The following is a 16,927-nucleotide window of genomic DNA, read 5'->3' as shown; positions in this document are numbered from 1 at the left end:
AGAGTGCATGGCTTCTGAGTTTAAGTGAATTCATAAAATTCGTTCAGTTCATTCCAAACCTTGTTTCTTTCAAAAATGTTTTTTATTTAAGCTATTTATAGTTCACTTTTAGATATATAATATTGCAGCACCGATTTCAGCATCAGTGTCAGCTTCTCTCCACCAACGTTCCCAGTTTCTTCTCATAACCCACCCCACCAGCCTGGCCTCTTGCCAGGCACCTTTCTGAGTTTAGTTGTTAAAGTCTGGGTCTTTATATTTATGTTGTTGACTTTGAGGTTCGGATAATTGGCTCTATCATTCCATTCCTTGACACCATCTTTGTACCTTACTCCTCTGACCTGTCACCCATTGCTTTTGATCTCTCTCTTCTCTCCCTCCCCTTTACTCTTTCTTTTCTTCTCCTTATACTCTGGGGCCAAGGTTGATCTGGACATCCCCCCTTTAAACATTGAATTCCCACATTCAGTTATTCTAAGTAACACATATAAGTGATATAATCCTGTGGGGATTTTTTTTTAAGAGAAATTGGTAATCAGAGTATAATCAAAGGTACTCACTTCATAGTCTATGTTTTTAGGGTATACATAATCAATAAGCATCAGGCATACTCATAAGAGAAACATAAAAGGGAGTTTACCAATAACATGTAAACTTTGTAGGTGTGGGGAAAAAAACCAACAAAGCTGAGTCGCTTACCCAGGTGGTTTCATATAACATCTCTAAATAGCATAGTTGAGAGAAAGTACATTAGGAAGAAGGGAAAGGTCAAGTCAGAGGGGTTATCTAGATAAAGAGTGCTGGAGATTTAAGTATTGCTTTCTACTAAAAGACATGGAAATTATATCATCCTCCTTATAGTGGGAGGAGATGCCCTTTAACATGTTAAGGGAGTTCACATGTTAATAACGTTTTGTAATGCAAACTCCATCCTGCCTTAGAGGTATCTCCCGTGAAATTCAATGTTGTCAAATATATATTTTGGAAATAGCACAAGCGCACTGGGAAAGTAAGGGAATAAGTCAACAGGACAAGTATAGAGAAAAATACTGTTTTCCAAGGAAAATAAAATAAGAAGTAAAAGAGAAGGGTTTGGAAATTACTTAGTGATCTGTAGCATATGTTTTGCAAGCAAGAGCCCTAAGTTCAGTTACTGACACAATAGTCCCCTGAGCACTGAGCTATGAGTACTTGCCAAGGACAAACACGTGTGATACAAAACAGGTAAAAGCAAACAAATATTGTAAGCTCTGAAGGGAAAGATATGAGGGCATCAAGAAAATGAAAAGGCAGGAATTAGCCATGAATGAATTTTTCGTTGATGTTTTTCTCAGCACTAGGGATGTTCTAAGTCCTCACAAAGCAGTAGAAACTTTAATGGTGAATGGGTAGTAAGTTTAATCCTAGTGCTTTCATTCTTTTAAAATGACTCTGGAAAGAACTATGGGATGTTTTCAAATGGTAAACACATATTGACACATAAGAAAGGCCCACTCACATTCCCCTCTCCAACTGACCATTGGAGTGCCTGGCTAATTTTTTTATTCATGTCATGAGCCTTATCAAAATTTAAGCATTCTTTTATCTCAGCCTCTTCACATCAAACTGCTTCCTTCAAATGCTTTTGTTCTTTTATTATTTTTTTTTGGGGGGGGGGGTGCAGGGAATAGTTTGTGACCTGTGGCTTAATAGCAGTCATGCAACTTTGTGGGATTCTATAAGAGTATGTGTGGCATTTCATGCTGTAACATCAGCCTTACACTCTCAGTAAATAGTCTGAATGAGTCACATTCAGAGAGAAGGAGAGAGAAGGCCCAAGGAGACACGTTTTTGTTCTATAGTTTAAAATCAAATAAGCCTAGAAGACAGGATAAGGGCAAACTGCCTGCTTTATCCCATTTACAATTCTGAAACATAAGAGCTGAGTACCCAGAATATTCTGGACAGATTCATCTTTGCCAAGGTCTATATAAAGATGACGAAATGCAAAATTAAAGCGATTCTGTCACTTAAAATAAAGAGTAATTACTTGTGGGAGGGAGGAAACCAAATAAAGTAGTAAGGAAATTCTCGGATTTAGTGAAATTCATAGAAATGAAAAGATTCTCTTTAAGATCTGTTTCATGAGCTGTAATTTCCCAGGACTGCAGACAGGTCTTTGATTGGGACCTTTGATCAACTCTTGTTAAGGTTGCTGCTCTCTCTCATCATTGCTAGCACAAGATAAAATTTCTATATCCTGACATAGTCACATTACACCATAAAGAGGCACCGTCAACTTGCTTGAAATTGGGCTCCAGATTTAGCATCAGATGATTGGAGTCGTCCCTAAAATTATCTTTAGGGTCTGGAAAGTAATATTTGTTTACTGCTTAAAACACACCATTTGCGAATAAAATGTTCATCCCTGAATCACAACACTATAAAAATGTTCTCTCTGGGTAAAATTAAGTTCTTTTGCAGTGAACCTGGTACTATCCTTACAGTCAATTTAACTATTTTGATCAACTGAGAAGGCATACTCCTAAATACAGCTAAAATTAAAGAGACATTTTGCCTGAGTTACTTCTAAAGCTTTCTACCACTGAGTTAGTTGAGCTCTTACTTCTCACCTTCCTTTGACTCCCAGGGACCTTTATGGCCTCCTACATAAACTTACACCAGCACATGGAAAAGTTACAATCACTAGCAAGAGTGAAAATTAAAGAACAGAAGTCAAAAAGTTAGAGGCAGGAGAAATGAAAAGGTTAAGGCTATCTTTCATGATAGCCAATAAATCCGTTTGCTCCAAACATCTAGTATGTGAGTTAGGCTTTCAGAAATGAAGGAGGGTACTCTCCTTCCCCCCATTTCTTTCAAATCAGATTACAATGTGCAGACAAAAGGATCTGCAAATAGAAATAAGAAAATTCCATTAATGTGATAATGATATCCTGAATGACCTGAGCAAACAAAGGAGATTGGAACTTTGGATGTATTTTGTCGATCGTTTCCTTTTCCAGGTTTTGTGAATGCCTGACTTAAAAGGTTTTAGAGAAGGCTGCTGCTAGGCTAGGTTGTTCCATCTGTCAGAGAATCCCTACAGGAAAAACTAATTCAATAAGACATCATTTAAATGGTGATGTTAGATTGTTTCCTTTTCCATTAATTAAAAAATTACATTCAGTCAGTCTTAGCAAGGATGCCTGACACATGTTAGAATAGGTGAGGATGGGAAGGGTACTAGGAAAAACGCCTCGAACTTTACCTTCCTGGAATCTAGTTTCTGTCTGAAATAAACAAATGGATAATGGCACTATTGAAATGCTAATATTCTTGGGAAAGATGTTAATAACTTTGATTGAACAAGACTATGAATTTCTGTCTCATTCTCCTCCCAGTGAGCAACTGTGATGGACCGTCATTAGGTCCAGTATGGTGATTTCTTTCAAGTGGCTGAGAGAGAAAAGGTCCCATAGAGAAACACAAACAAAGACTTAGGCATAGAACAAGGAGCAGATGAGGAGCTGATTTTATTTCCAAGTATAGGTGGTCATCGTCAAGTTGTAAACAGTGGGTAACACCCAGAAAGAGAAGGTGACAAGTGGTGAAATGATGTTGTGGGGAGGGAAAATAGGACGTTTCCCAAGAAAAGTAAAAAGAATGTTCCAAGGCAAAATAAAACAAATTCACTCAATAAAATTGTAAGTGTAGTCCGGATGTTCCGGAGCCCTATTGGACCAACAGGACCACAGAGGGGAAGTCTGTGTGTGGACACAGGCCCTGCAGTAGAGTGACTGGGTGAGCTGCTTAGGTTTCCTGAAAAAAGAGCCACGTAGGATTTCTAAGGGCTTAGGACAGGTGCCTTCAAGAAAGACCCCCTGAGTTTAAATCCTGACTCTGACACTTTCTAGTGTCATGACCAGAAATAACCAGCTCAAGTCTCCTTTCAGCGATAGAAGCTATGTCAAATATTTATTGTGAGTATGTTAATATCCTAACCTATGTATTAGTAAATGTGAATCTGCTTAAGGCAAACAGAGTTACTTTGGGAGAAACTGAGAGGGGAGATGGCTACCAGAGAGTATTTATTACAAATGCCCTCCTGCCTGGTCACCACACAACGTTGATAGGGAGGTGACTCTCTGAGCTCCTGTGTGACATGTTTTTCCACCAAGGTTCATGGAAAAACTCCAGAGATTACATGTCATGAAGAGAGAAGAATGTCATAAAGCAAAGGAACGATACACTCCACACTGGCGAAAAGATACACAAGCAAATTGGTAGGCAAATTAGAAGGAACTGCCCCATAGCGTACAGGGAAGCAGTGGCACGCCCACAGTAGGTGGGTGTGGGTAATTCTCAGAAGAATAACAAGCTGCTCATGGCTCCGAGTTGGTATTATAGGGTTTTCAAGCTGCCCAGCTTTGAGTGTCTTGCTAAGACATTGTCAAGGAGGGCTGAATAAATGTCCCTGATGGTTTTGGATGCTTCTTGCCAGATTGAAGGTGGCCGCCTCAGTCTGGATCTGGTTGAAGGAACTCCAAAGGACTTTATTTTGGTGTCCTTTTTTTTTTTTTCAAATGAGATACACAGACAAAGCTGTTGAAGATCGTGTTCCAGTCATACAATGATCCAACACTCATCTCTCCACCAGTGTCCATTTCTCATCATCACTGACCCCAGTTTCCTCCTTCCACCCCCTTCCCCCAGGGTATAAATTCTTTGAGGGCAGCCAGGGAAGGCCCCTAGGGCTCTTCCCCTAGCCACCTGGGTCGGATGGACCCGGGCAGCTCCCACAGCCAGGGAAGCCCAGGCCATGGGGCAGACGGTGGAAGAGATGAGGGTCAAGCTGTTTGTTTGATCAGATGCCGTTTATTCCATTCTCCCCACACGCCTGCCCCAGTCTCCCTGAGCCTCCCATTCTAGTCTCACAGTGCTCCTCATTCCAGTCTCCTTCTGTCTCTCCCGCTCATCTCTCCATGCTCCATCTCGCAGCCTGGGCTTGCTCGCTCTCTCTCTCTCTCTCTCTCTCTCTCTCTCTCTCTCTCTCTCTCTCTCTCTCTCTCCATGAGCTTGCTCCTATGTTCTTCTTCTACATTCTTCTCACTCTGTCCCCCTCTTGAGGCTCTGCCCTTTCTCACTCTCTCCCTGCTCTCTTGTCTCTCCAACTCCCCAGCACTCTGGGCTGACACTGCACCCAGTCTGGTAGCCAAATCAACATAAGAAAGCCCTTCCTGAGGGCCCACCAAGTTCAAAGGGAACGCCTTCAAAAAGGTATTCCAAGGTCCTTCCTGACTGCCCAAGGGCAAAATATCTCCTAAGGTGTTTTCCTCCTTTCTTAAGTCCAATAACTATCAACCTATCAATACTAGTTATTTTTGTATGGACACAGTAAGAAATAACATTGAGACTTGTGGGGCACCTCTCCTGGGAACATCTTGTCACAGACTCAGACTACAGAGCTCAGGCCAGATTAATCATTCCTAACCCTAGCAGGGTCCGAATCTAGTGATTACTTTTTGGATCATGACAGCATTTGTCCATGACCAAGCTCTTATAGTTAAGCATTAGGCTCTTTGGCCAGGCCCATCTCGATGCCAGGGTAGCACATAGCTTACCACTTACCCTGGTTCCATCCAGTCCCTCGTCAGGACCCTGCTTTTGGGGGTGCTAGGAAGTAAGGGCAGCTGATGCTTAGGTGAGAGAACAGATGCCCAGGAGGAAAATATCACTGAGTCACATAACAAAAGCACAGCATATACTCTCTTCTTGTGTTCATACAAAAAAGACATTGCTGTGAATAAACTATGCAAAGGACATAGGGAGAAGAGAAAAACAATATTTATAATTCAACAGAGCACAAAGGAAGAAGTTACAAATAAACACAGAGGAATGGGAGCACTGTGATGGGAGCAACCCAATATACCTAAACTACCTGAGGCTATGCAGAAACGACAAAACAGTGTTATCCTATACCCCAGACTCTTCTCTCTCTCTCTCTCTCTCTCTCTCTTTCTCCCTTTCTCCCTCCCTCTTTCTCTCTCCTCTCTCCCTCTTCTCTCTCTCTCTCTCTCCCTCTCTCTCTCCCTCTCTCTTCCCTCTCTCTGTCTGTCTCTATCTCAGTCTCTATCTCAGTCTCTGTATCTGCTCTGTCTCTCTCTCTCTCCCCTCCCTCCCTCTTTTTTTTTTTCTTTTGGGCCTTGTGGTTTACAATTCAGATACTAACAGGCCATCATCTTTGCTCCTTTACCTATTTATTTTATGTTTTATTTTGGTTTTGTCTTTTTTTTTTTAATTCACCTGAAATTCATTGCCAACATGTTCTCTATCTGCCTGTCTGCTTCAGCGGTAAACCCTCAGAACAATATTAGCTATTAAGATTCCTTGTTAGTACATTTGATACTATGTTGTGAGGGAGAGGAGGCACAACTCTAGTCACAAGGCTTATGGTTTTTATATTTCAATGCCTAATAAGCTGACTTGCTATCTATCTGGGATTAGAAACCTTTACTTCTCTGCTTCTTCCTTTGAACTTCAATAAATTAGAATTTCCTAAATCAAAATTATTCCCAAACGTTAAATTGTAATTTGAAGGATTTTTTAGAATTCATTTATCAGATAGTATAGCCACTTGATCACTTGATATCCCATTACTCATCAATTTGCTTGAGCAGGTGCTAGTAACATCTCCATTCATCCCTGTTGCGTGCTAGCGTAGCCCAATGGCATCTGTTCCTTCTAGGAACATGAAGAGCCTCAAACAGATCATTTAGGGTCTTCATGAAGAAGTCTGACCATCTTGTAGGTGGGCGTCCATGCGATCTTTTGACGTTCCATGGAATCCAGTCGGTAATGGCTCTAGTCCAGCGGTCGTCTCTAAATCTCATTATGTGTCCAGCCCATCTGATTTTCGATGCTTTGGCAAACCAGACAGTGTCCCTGATTCTTGAGCGTCGATGGAGATCAGAACTCCAGATTCTTTCTCTCATTTGAGTGAAGCATGATACTCCAAGCATAGCTCTTTCGATTCCTCTTACAGAGACCTGAATAGCGTTCTCATCTTGTTTTCATAGGGCCCAAGTCTCTGAGGCGTATGTAAATGCAGAAAGAACAGTGGAATCAAAGAGATGTGCCCAGAGCCGGAGGTTCTTCGTCCTCTTAGCTATTTCTTCAATGTACTTGAAGGCGCTCCAAGCCACTCTCTTCCTCCTGCACAAGTCAGATGCCAGGTCATTTGTCATGTTGACTTCTCGACCTAGGTACACATAACTGTTACATTCGGAGATGGTCATTCCATTGAGAGTGAATGGAACGTCAGGAACAAGACTGTTTCTCATGAACATTGTCTTTGTGAGATTCAGCTGTAATCCGACCTTTTCACACTCACGGTTGAAGCCGGTCAGCATTTGTGCCACTTGGCTCATTTTTGGTGTTATTGGAGCAATGTCATCAGCAAAGCAGAGGTGGTGTAGTTGCCGACCATCTATCTTCACTCCCATTCCTTCCCATTCCAGTCATAGCATGACATTCTCGAGGGTGGCACTGAAGAGTTTCGGTGAAATAGTATAGCCAACTGATATGTAAATATATGTACATACATTTTAAGACACTTAATGCACTATGTCTTTTTGCATCAAAATAGTATTAGCACATGCATGTTACTGCATATGTATTAAACACATGCATATGCCACATGAATTTTATTCCTGGAAACCTGAAAATTATTGCAGAGGATTCTTTTGCAGTATTGCCTGCTTTCATTCAGAAGGAATGGGCAGTAGGGAACAAGGGAAGGAGCGACCCTATCCTTGACCATATATTTTCTTGTTAAATAGTTCCTTATACCAGGAGGTGACTCATCTTCCTGCCAAATTCTTAGAGATAAATTATGGAATAGGGGAACTAGCTTTTACTGTTAGTTGAACCTAAACTAGACCATTAGCTAGCACCGTGATATCACCCAAAGTCCACTGGCACCATGACTAGGCCCAGATAACCTACATTTTAAGCAGTTCTTCAAATGATCTTGATGCACACTCAAGTTTGAGAAAATTTAGCCTTGGGAAGCTTGAGCAAACCTGACATACAATCTCTACTACGACTATGACTTTGTCCAAGGTCACACAATGGGTACAAAGCCATGTGCACTGGATCCATTTTTATCGGTAAACCGTGCTGCTTCACCCTTGTTTGCAGCCGATATCTTCAGGGTTAAAAAATATAAGCTTCAAAAATTAAACTAAGGAAAAGTATCAAATTCCATTTTAAACACATTTACAGAAAAAATGGCAATTTCTGCAGTTTTCCACAACCTAGCATATTTTGACTCCCATATCAACTAATCAAATATTTCTTCAGAAGAATTTCCAATGCATAAAAACTACCAGATACAATCTTCCTTCTAAGAAAATTCAATACATAAAAATCTGCTTACAAAACATATAAATCAGAGTTTTAACTATATAAATATTTCCACCAGTTTTACCTTAAAAAAACTTGTCTCCTAATACATTTACACAATGATCCATTTTACAAAATTTTTAATATACATGAAAAATATAGAATACATATCAAATGAGATTGTGTCCAGTTTCTTATAGAATTCGGTCATTTATTATATTTGTCATTAATCCACTGTTGTGTTTATCATTTTTAAAAATTAAAAATTTTACTTAGAATTTTCAGGGAATACTAGGAGTTATTATAATTCCTTAGGACAGAAAATTTGCAACCCTGAAATACAACACAAAAAATCCTTGTTAAATACGATTGATAGGCACTGGCAATGAATTTCTAAATCTATTTTCTAAAGTGGGGCTCAACACTTAACATTTTTATCAAGTTCTAGGGTCTACACTTAGGGAATATCCAGCATAGAGAAAAATAAAAATTCTCCTATAATATTCTTATCCAAGCTGTGCTGAGATAGTCTACTGACACCTACTGATTATGATGTTTCAAGAAGTAGCTCTTTTCCCAAATACACATTTTATAAACCTTGTCACCATACACCAGGAGACTAACTCATACCCAAATTCAGAAATAAAATGGCAAAATTATACTATTTGACTCCTAATAAACACCCAGATTAAATCAGTTACAATAAATACTCTCAATAACAGGAAATAAATTAATTACTGATGTTCAGGGAAGTTTTAAAGAGGGCACTTTGAGCCACCTATCCTGATTATGCCTGAGAAGATCTGGTTAAAGCATTAAAGTCTACACTTTAATTATCAACACCTTGATATCATGCTGAGTGAAATCAGTTCAAAGGAAAAGAATAGATAAAGAATTATCTCTGTCATATGTGAGATCTAAAGATACACAGCAAGATAGCAACAAGGTCCAAAGTCAACACAACGGGAAAACTGATCCACAAAATTGAGTTGAGTGTTGGCTTGAGAGGGATGGATACTGGGGTCCTTGGGAGAGGGAGGTGGTTACACTAGTGATGTTGTGGTGTTAGAATTATGTACATGACAAATCATTAGTGATAGTATTATAAAACACAAAATCTCACTCAATCAATCAATTATAAAAATAACTATCAATTATAAGGAGCTTCTCCAAAAAGTCAGACTATTCAAAAAGGAGATGTGAAAAATCTGTCATCAAACTAACACTCTTAAGGGTGGTTTTATGGAGAAATTACTAAATGTTATATATAATTATTTTCTTTCACCTGACGTCCCTGCTCAGTAAAGCAGTATAAGCCTATTTTGCAGATGCAGCATAGAAGACCTAGAAGACTTACCCCAATTACCACTGTAGTTTATAAGTGGCAAAGTTAAGACTTTAAATAATGAAATCACTAAGTTGTGGTTATTTCATTCACTTAAGATTGACAATCTGAAGCCGGAGCTATTGAACAGCGGGCAGGGCATTTGCCTTGCACTCAGCCAACCGGGTTTGATTCCCAGCATCCTATATGCTCCCCTGAGCACCACCAGAAGTAACTACTGAGTGCATGAGCCATAAGTAACCCCTGTGCAATGCTGGGTGTGACTCAAAAAAGCAAATATATATATATATATATATATATATATATATATATAAACAATCACATAAAATGAGGCTTTAATTTCCACAGAAGAATAAGAACAGAGGTGATGAGGTCTCCTTGGCTTGCAAGTATTGGAAGAGAGCCTTCAGGGATCTTAAAAGAGACTCAGTTCTCTACTGCTGTGTAATAAATGGCCACAAACTTAGCAATGGCTATTAAGATGTGGCCATTACTTATACTTTGTCTAGGCAGGCTTCCCCAGGTTCTCTTTTAAGCATATAAGATTGAAATCCAAATGTCATCAGTCTCATTTCTTATATGGACACTTTGGGAAAGAATTTACTTACAATCATATTTATGTTGTTAGCAGAATTTGGTGTTTTGGGATGGTGGTAGAGGGGTCCCAATTGCGCAGTTGATTGCCAGCTGGTGGAATCACTGTTAACTAAAGCCTCTAGAAATACTCTCCATTCGTCACTGGGCTCCCTCCACCTCCAAACCAGCAACCGTGCCTCAAAATACTACCTGTGCTTAGACCTCTGGGACTACCTCCTCTGCTCTTGGCATGGGAAAACATTATAATTTTCAAGACTTCATCTGATAAATGTCTACCCAAGAAATCTTTGTTCTAGTGCCAACTGACACCTTATTTTAGCTATATCTTCAGTCCCTTTATAGCTGTATGCAGGTTGGTGTCTAACTGAAAAACCAGTGGATATATTTTTGTAGAGGGGAGCTGGGTATGAGACAAATGGGACATCTTTAGAATCCTTTGTGAAAGACTAGCACTGCATTGCACTGAACTCCTGCAGGTCACTGATTCCCAAACTGTTTTACACAACCCTCCATATACAATAGTTTTTCTACTTCCAGAAAAACATCGTCTCCTTTGTTAAGCAATTTCTGGATGATAAATTTATCTCAATGTCTAGTATTCACTAGCTCATGTAAAGCTATCCAATTCTTAATTTGAGAATCACCCAATAAGACAAATATCCAGTCATTGAAGAAATATTCCTCATGGATCAAAAACTTTAGTTATTATTTTACCAATTTTTATGTCAAAATATATTCATCCCACCACTTGACTAGGGATCTTTTATGAAGAGAACTGTATATTTTATAGAAACACCCAAAACACTTATAAAAAAAGATAGCAGTAAATTCCTTTCTTAACAATTATGTCAATTGATGTTAATGGCCTGAATTCACCAGTCAAAAGGCATACAGTTACTGAAAGAATATAAAACTAAACCCAATCTTCCCATACTTAAGAGACTTTTACTTGAACTGTCAAGATAAAGGTTCAAGATAAAAGACTGAAAAATCATCATACTAGCAAATAGTTGCCCCCCAGTGGAAGCAGGCTTGCCTATTTCAGACAAAATAGATTTAAATCTTAAAAAGCTAAAAATAGATAAATATTATATAATTATCAAAGGATATGTTCCCACTACTATTATGTTATTCTCAAAACTTTCAACCATACTAGTAGTTATTTTACATATTTTGATAACAATAATGGGGAATTTTAATACCACTCTCTGACTATTGGATATACCAGACAGACAGAATCAGTAAGGAAGGAATAGGCTAATACATATTTATAGAACTTATGATTGCCAAATAAAGTAAGTACACATTTTCAGTACTCCTGGGTCTCTCTTTTAGATAGACATGCTGGTACACAGAACAACTTTCCATAAATCAGGAAAATATAAATGATATCAATAACCTCAAATAAATTATAGTCATAAATCTGGGAAAATATCAAACAATTTGAAGTTGAGTAACACACTACTAGATAATTGTTGAGTCAAAAAGAAGTTATAAAAATATTTATCCTGGATACAAAGATAATAAAGACACTATCAGAACTTAAGGGACACTGAAAACAATTGTACTAAGGTGGAAGTTCATAGCGTGAGAGGTGTTCATCAGGAAAGAAAAAAAGCAGATACAAAGAAGTGACCTATGGGGCTAGAGCAAGAGCACAGCGGGTAGGGCATTTGCCTTGCATGCTGCCAACCTGGGTTCAATTCCCAGCATCCCATAGGGTTCCCTGAGCACCACCAGGGATAATTTCTGAGTGCATGAGTCAGGAATAACCCCTATGCATTGCCGGGAGTAATTCAAAAAGCAAAAAAAACAAAAAAAAAAGTGAAGAAGTGACCTTATTTCACATCTCTGATGTACCAGGAAAAGAACTAAGAGTTCCCAACATAAGTACAAGAATATAAATGATGAAAATCCAAACAAAAATCAGTGCCATAGAAAAAATTTTAAAAAGAAAAGAACAGGAGCTTATGAATAGTAGAGCAGAGTGATTGGCTGGCTCATGGGTGACTGGATTCTGATCTCCAGCACTCCTATGGTACCTTGAACCCCACCGGAAGTGACCCCTAAGTACAGAGCCAAGAGTAAGCCTTGAGGACCTTTAGGCATATCCCAAAAGACAAACAAAAAAATAGCCCATAAGATGTAAAGCTGATCTATCAAATGACACTTTACAAGTCAAAAGAATATGGGAGGAGATAGTATAAAAACTCAATAAAAGTAACACCTCATATTCTAACCTTTTCCAGAGAAAAGAATTTGGAGATTTTCTTGTCAAGTAACATTTTAAAATGGAAATCAAAGAACTTTTACCATTAAGACTATAAATAATTTGGAATCTAATGTACACAAAGAACCCGCTGATGGCTAGTAAGTACTGATCTGGAGAGAGATGGTACAAAGGTTGAAATACTGGCTAGCATGTGGCCGCAGGTGTGACACTGGTTCAAACCCTAGAAAGGTGATATATCTTGAAGAGGTCAAAGTTCTTGTTAACAGAGAACTTTTGAAGAATCCACAAATACTTTACTTACTCTCAAAAATTTGTGAGACTGTTTCTATAGTTTAAATAGTTTCTATAGTTCGTGTACATGACAAATCATATATTAAAATCTTAACCCCTTAAAAGTGAAAGTTCAGAGCAGAGCATCTTAAGCATTTTTTCAGTGGCAACCCTTTTGCCTTAGAAATACATGGGCTAGAACTGCCATAAATACCTTGGATTCATTACGTTTGATTTTTAATTAGTTTTAGGTTGGTGCAAATTCAAAAACCTTTTGGTTGTTGCTAAATTTTTTGCCACCTCCATTTCAGCTGCATGGCTTCATGTAAGGGTCTTAAACTTAAGAATCAAAAGGGTGACCCAGTTTAAGAAGCTAGAGTTTGGGGAGGTAGAGGATGATGGTGTTTGGGAGATGCTTAGGATCAAAGGTCAAAGTCTTCATAGATAGCAGCACTAACCATATGAAAGAGATGCTGCATAGATCTCCTTCTGTCATATCAAACACAACAGGAAGACAAACTTAAAAAAGGGATTCTTTCCCAACTATCTTGGTAGTAGGATCCTAGACTTCTAGCTTCTATAATTGTTAGGACTAGATTTGTGTTCCTTATAAACTACCCAGTCTATGATATGTTTTTTAAAGCAGTCTGAACATAAAACAGAAAAGGCATGCAAGTATGTTAGTTGTTGTGCAAGAAGATAAAAGAGTATGGTACAATGGTCTTTCATGCCAAGTATACCCACTTATAAGTCCCAATTCTACTGATTATCAACTACTAGGCCTTGGGATTTTGTGTCTGAGGACATTAACTTCCTCATCTATGAAATGGAAATGTCATACTTTAAATTTTTTTTAAATTTTACATTAGAGGTAATGTAAATAAGTTATGCAATAACAATTATTCTCTTCATGATTGCTACAATTATAATCATTGTATATATTCCTTTCGTCAAGCATTAAGGTCTCCTTTAAAGGGGTCAGAGAGAGAGCTCAGGGGTTATGGCACTTACCTTGTACAAGGCTGACTCCAACCCCCAGTACTGCATATGGTCCCTAGAGTATTGCCCTGAGTGATCCCTGAGTACAGAACCAGGCATGATTCCTGGTCACTGGTGGGTTTGAACCCCCCAAACAAAACAAAAAATAAATAAATCACACTTACTAAATGTGAAATCTTTCTACCCATTCTAGATTTAGGCATCATTTTCCTCTCTCTGAAACCAGGCCAAAGAAAAACTGATTTAGAAAAGATAAAGATAAGATTTCAGTTCATCCTGTTCAAAACCTAACCTAACCCTTATTTTGTTTAGTTTGCAAAAAAGAAAACTCTGCCTTAGTGCTTCCTTCTTGTTCTTTCATATTCCACTTTTTCTCTATAAAAAAACTTCTTATGAGCATTCAGAAAACATGTTGACTCTGAGGACATGAGTCTACCATCATCCGGCCTGCTGGCTTGTCGCCAATAAGGCTCTTTCTCAAACCATCATCAATCATGTTTCTTGATGTTTCTTGATTACCCTAAAGCAGTAATGGAACTGGCACTTTATGGTTACTTACTCACTTAAAATTTTTCAAACTTCAGATTCGTGGAAAAAATATGAAACAAATATTTAAGAGATAGTGACTGTGAGATAGTTGTTCAATAACATGTTCTGTAGCGGCTGTGTTTTGTGTTTCTACTGGAATAGAAAGAATTAGAAGACATTTGTCTCTGGGTCTTTGTGTCTTATTTTGGTATTCAACAAGTGTGAAAGAATAATAATGGTCATCAGGATTACTGCATACATATTCCACATAAAAGAAAAATCCAATTGGTGTTACAGAACTCCTGATCTGAGAATCTTCTTTCTGCTTCAGCTGATATAGTGTAAATCTAAAACTTATTTAAAAACCTGTCTGGGTAAGACAGCTTTTAATTAATCTTCTCTAAGTTTTTATACTATATGGTACCTGGAAGTTGCAAGATCAATCACCGCCGTATTGTAATGTGGAATTGTAAGACAGAAAGATAAATGAGCTATCAAACTTAGCATTTTGATAGCTAAGTTAATTTAACTGGCTCCAGAACATACTCTAGATTGGTAGATAAAATTGTGAGCTGGAGCAGTGAATGTTATAACTGTAATGTGGTATGTTATTAAGAAAACAGGAAATTGGATGCAGGAGTGTAGAGAAAAAGAAAAGAAAATAGGAATGTGCTAGTTACTATCTGTCCTTTATGGAAATTTAAGCCCCAGATCAGAGAAGTATAACTGGATGAGGAGGTCATATTACTAGTTCTGTCAGACCAATTCAGAATTTTAATTGAGAACTGTGACAAGGTCTGCACTGGTCTGAAGATTTTCTCTGCAGTATGCATGAAGAAAAGCTTGGCATAGCAAATTAAACTCAATTTTTATACTTAAGGATAGACCTTGAGTAGAATTTGTTTCCTTATAGGACCCTACTGGGATTTTTGTAATCAGAAACTGTATTTCAAATTGTGTTTTCTCAATTATAGGAAGTTACAACTGATTCCTGTCCCTGGGGAGAAAATACCCCATCCCTGAGATATCCATTTACACATGATGTTTCAATCAGCAAGAAGAATAAGAATATAACTTTCAGCCTGGCTTCTTAATACTAACCAGCATAAACCGCAATAAAACTTCAAACAAAAGAAAAATGTACAGAAGTCAATGAAGGAGTATTTAAATATACTAATGACATCTACTAAGGAATATCAGCTTTGGAATATCACACCTACTCAAGCAACAATAATAAATGGAGCCTTTTAGAAAGGTTCTCCCTTCCAAAATAGGTAATAAAATAAAATTTCTATAAAGGCTAAACACAATCTCTACCTAGCTCCCAGATATCCATATCTGTAATCCAACCTATACTAAATTACTTTAATTCATGTGTGCACTTACCCTAACAAATACACATTGAACACCTAGTATGTTTAATTCCTAGGCTATGTTATGTTAGTTATTATCAAGTCACAATTTATCTCCCGAGGAACTCAAAGAAAAATAAGCTATTCATTACATAGTGATATGTGTGATGCTTAACAAATGTGTCAAAATGACTAAGCTTGGGTGCCCAGATACTTGATTTAATATTCTGGGTGTATTACCGAGTTATTTCTAGATGAGATTAATATTTAAATTGGCAAAATGAGTAAAGAAGATTTACCTCCCCAAGGTGGGTGAGAATCATCCCATTGAAGATCAAAATAGAGAGAAAGAGAAGGGTATTGGAAGATTTTATCTTTACATTTGACTTCTTGAACAGGAATAGGAATATCTGTCTTCTGACTTTGAATTCAAACCAAGACTGGAACTGACAGCATTGATTATTCTCGGTCTGTGTTTGCTGGGTGGAAAACTCAACCTCCAGGGTCTTATGAGGCAACTCTTTATTACAGAGAATTTTATAAATAGCTATTAAATAGAAATTAATATCTGTACAAAAGTATGAACATGAATGACCTAAAAACTATATATTTGTGTATGTACTTCATGTAAATAATTTAATGAAATGCACTGATAATTATTATCTATGATTCTCTGGAGAAACAAGACTAATGTTGTAAGGTAGGAGATAAGTAGAAAAAATGGGCTTATTATATAATTAAAACTAGAAAACAAGGAGTTAGAAATATAGTACAGCAGATAGGGCATTTGCTTTGCATATGGCTGACATGCATTCAATCCCTGGCACCCATGTGACCCTCCAAGCCTCACCGGGAATTATCCCTAAGTGAATAATAATAATAATAAGAGAAATAATAATAATATAATATTATTATATTATTATAAATAACAATAATAATAATAAGAGAAAGGAATAATACCTGAGCACAACCAACTATGATTCAATAAATAAATTTAAAAGATTATGGAACATCTTTTAATTCATATTCTTCTCTGAAAGCTCACCTCACTGAAGCCCCCAGTCCTGTCCTTCAAAAAGAAAACAATTAAAAGATTCACCCACTTCTGATATTTAAAAAAAACTTCTGAATCTACACCATAAACAATAAAACCATAACTTCCCTCCTGTGCTGTTGCTGTCTGTGAGGTCTTCTCCGTTGTATCAGTAAGTCAATAAACTT

The sequence above is a fragment of the Sorex fumeus genome, unplaced genomic scaffold (genome assembly GCF_029834395.1).
Source record: "Sorex fumeus unplaced genomic scaffold, SorFum_2.1 ptg000265l, whole genome shotgun sequence".
Lineage (NCBI taxonomy): Eukaryota > Metazoa > Chordata > Mammalia > Eulipotyphla > Soricidae > Sorex > Sorex fumeus.
This window is presented reverse-complemented; position numbering follows the sequence as displayed.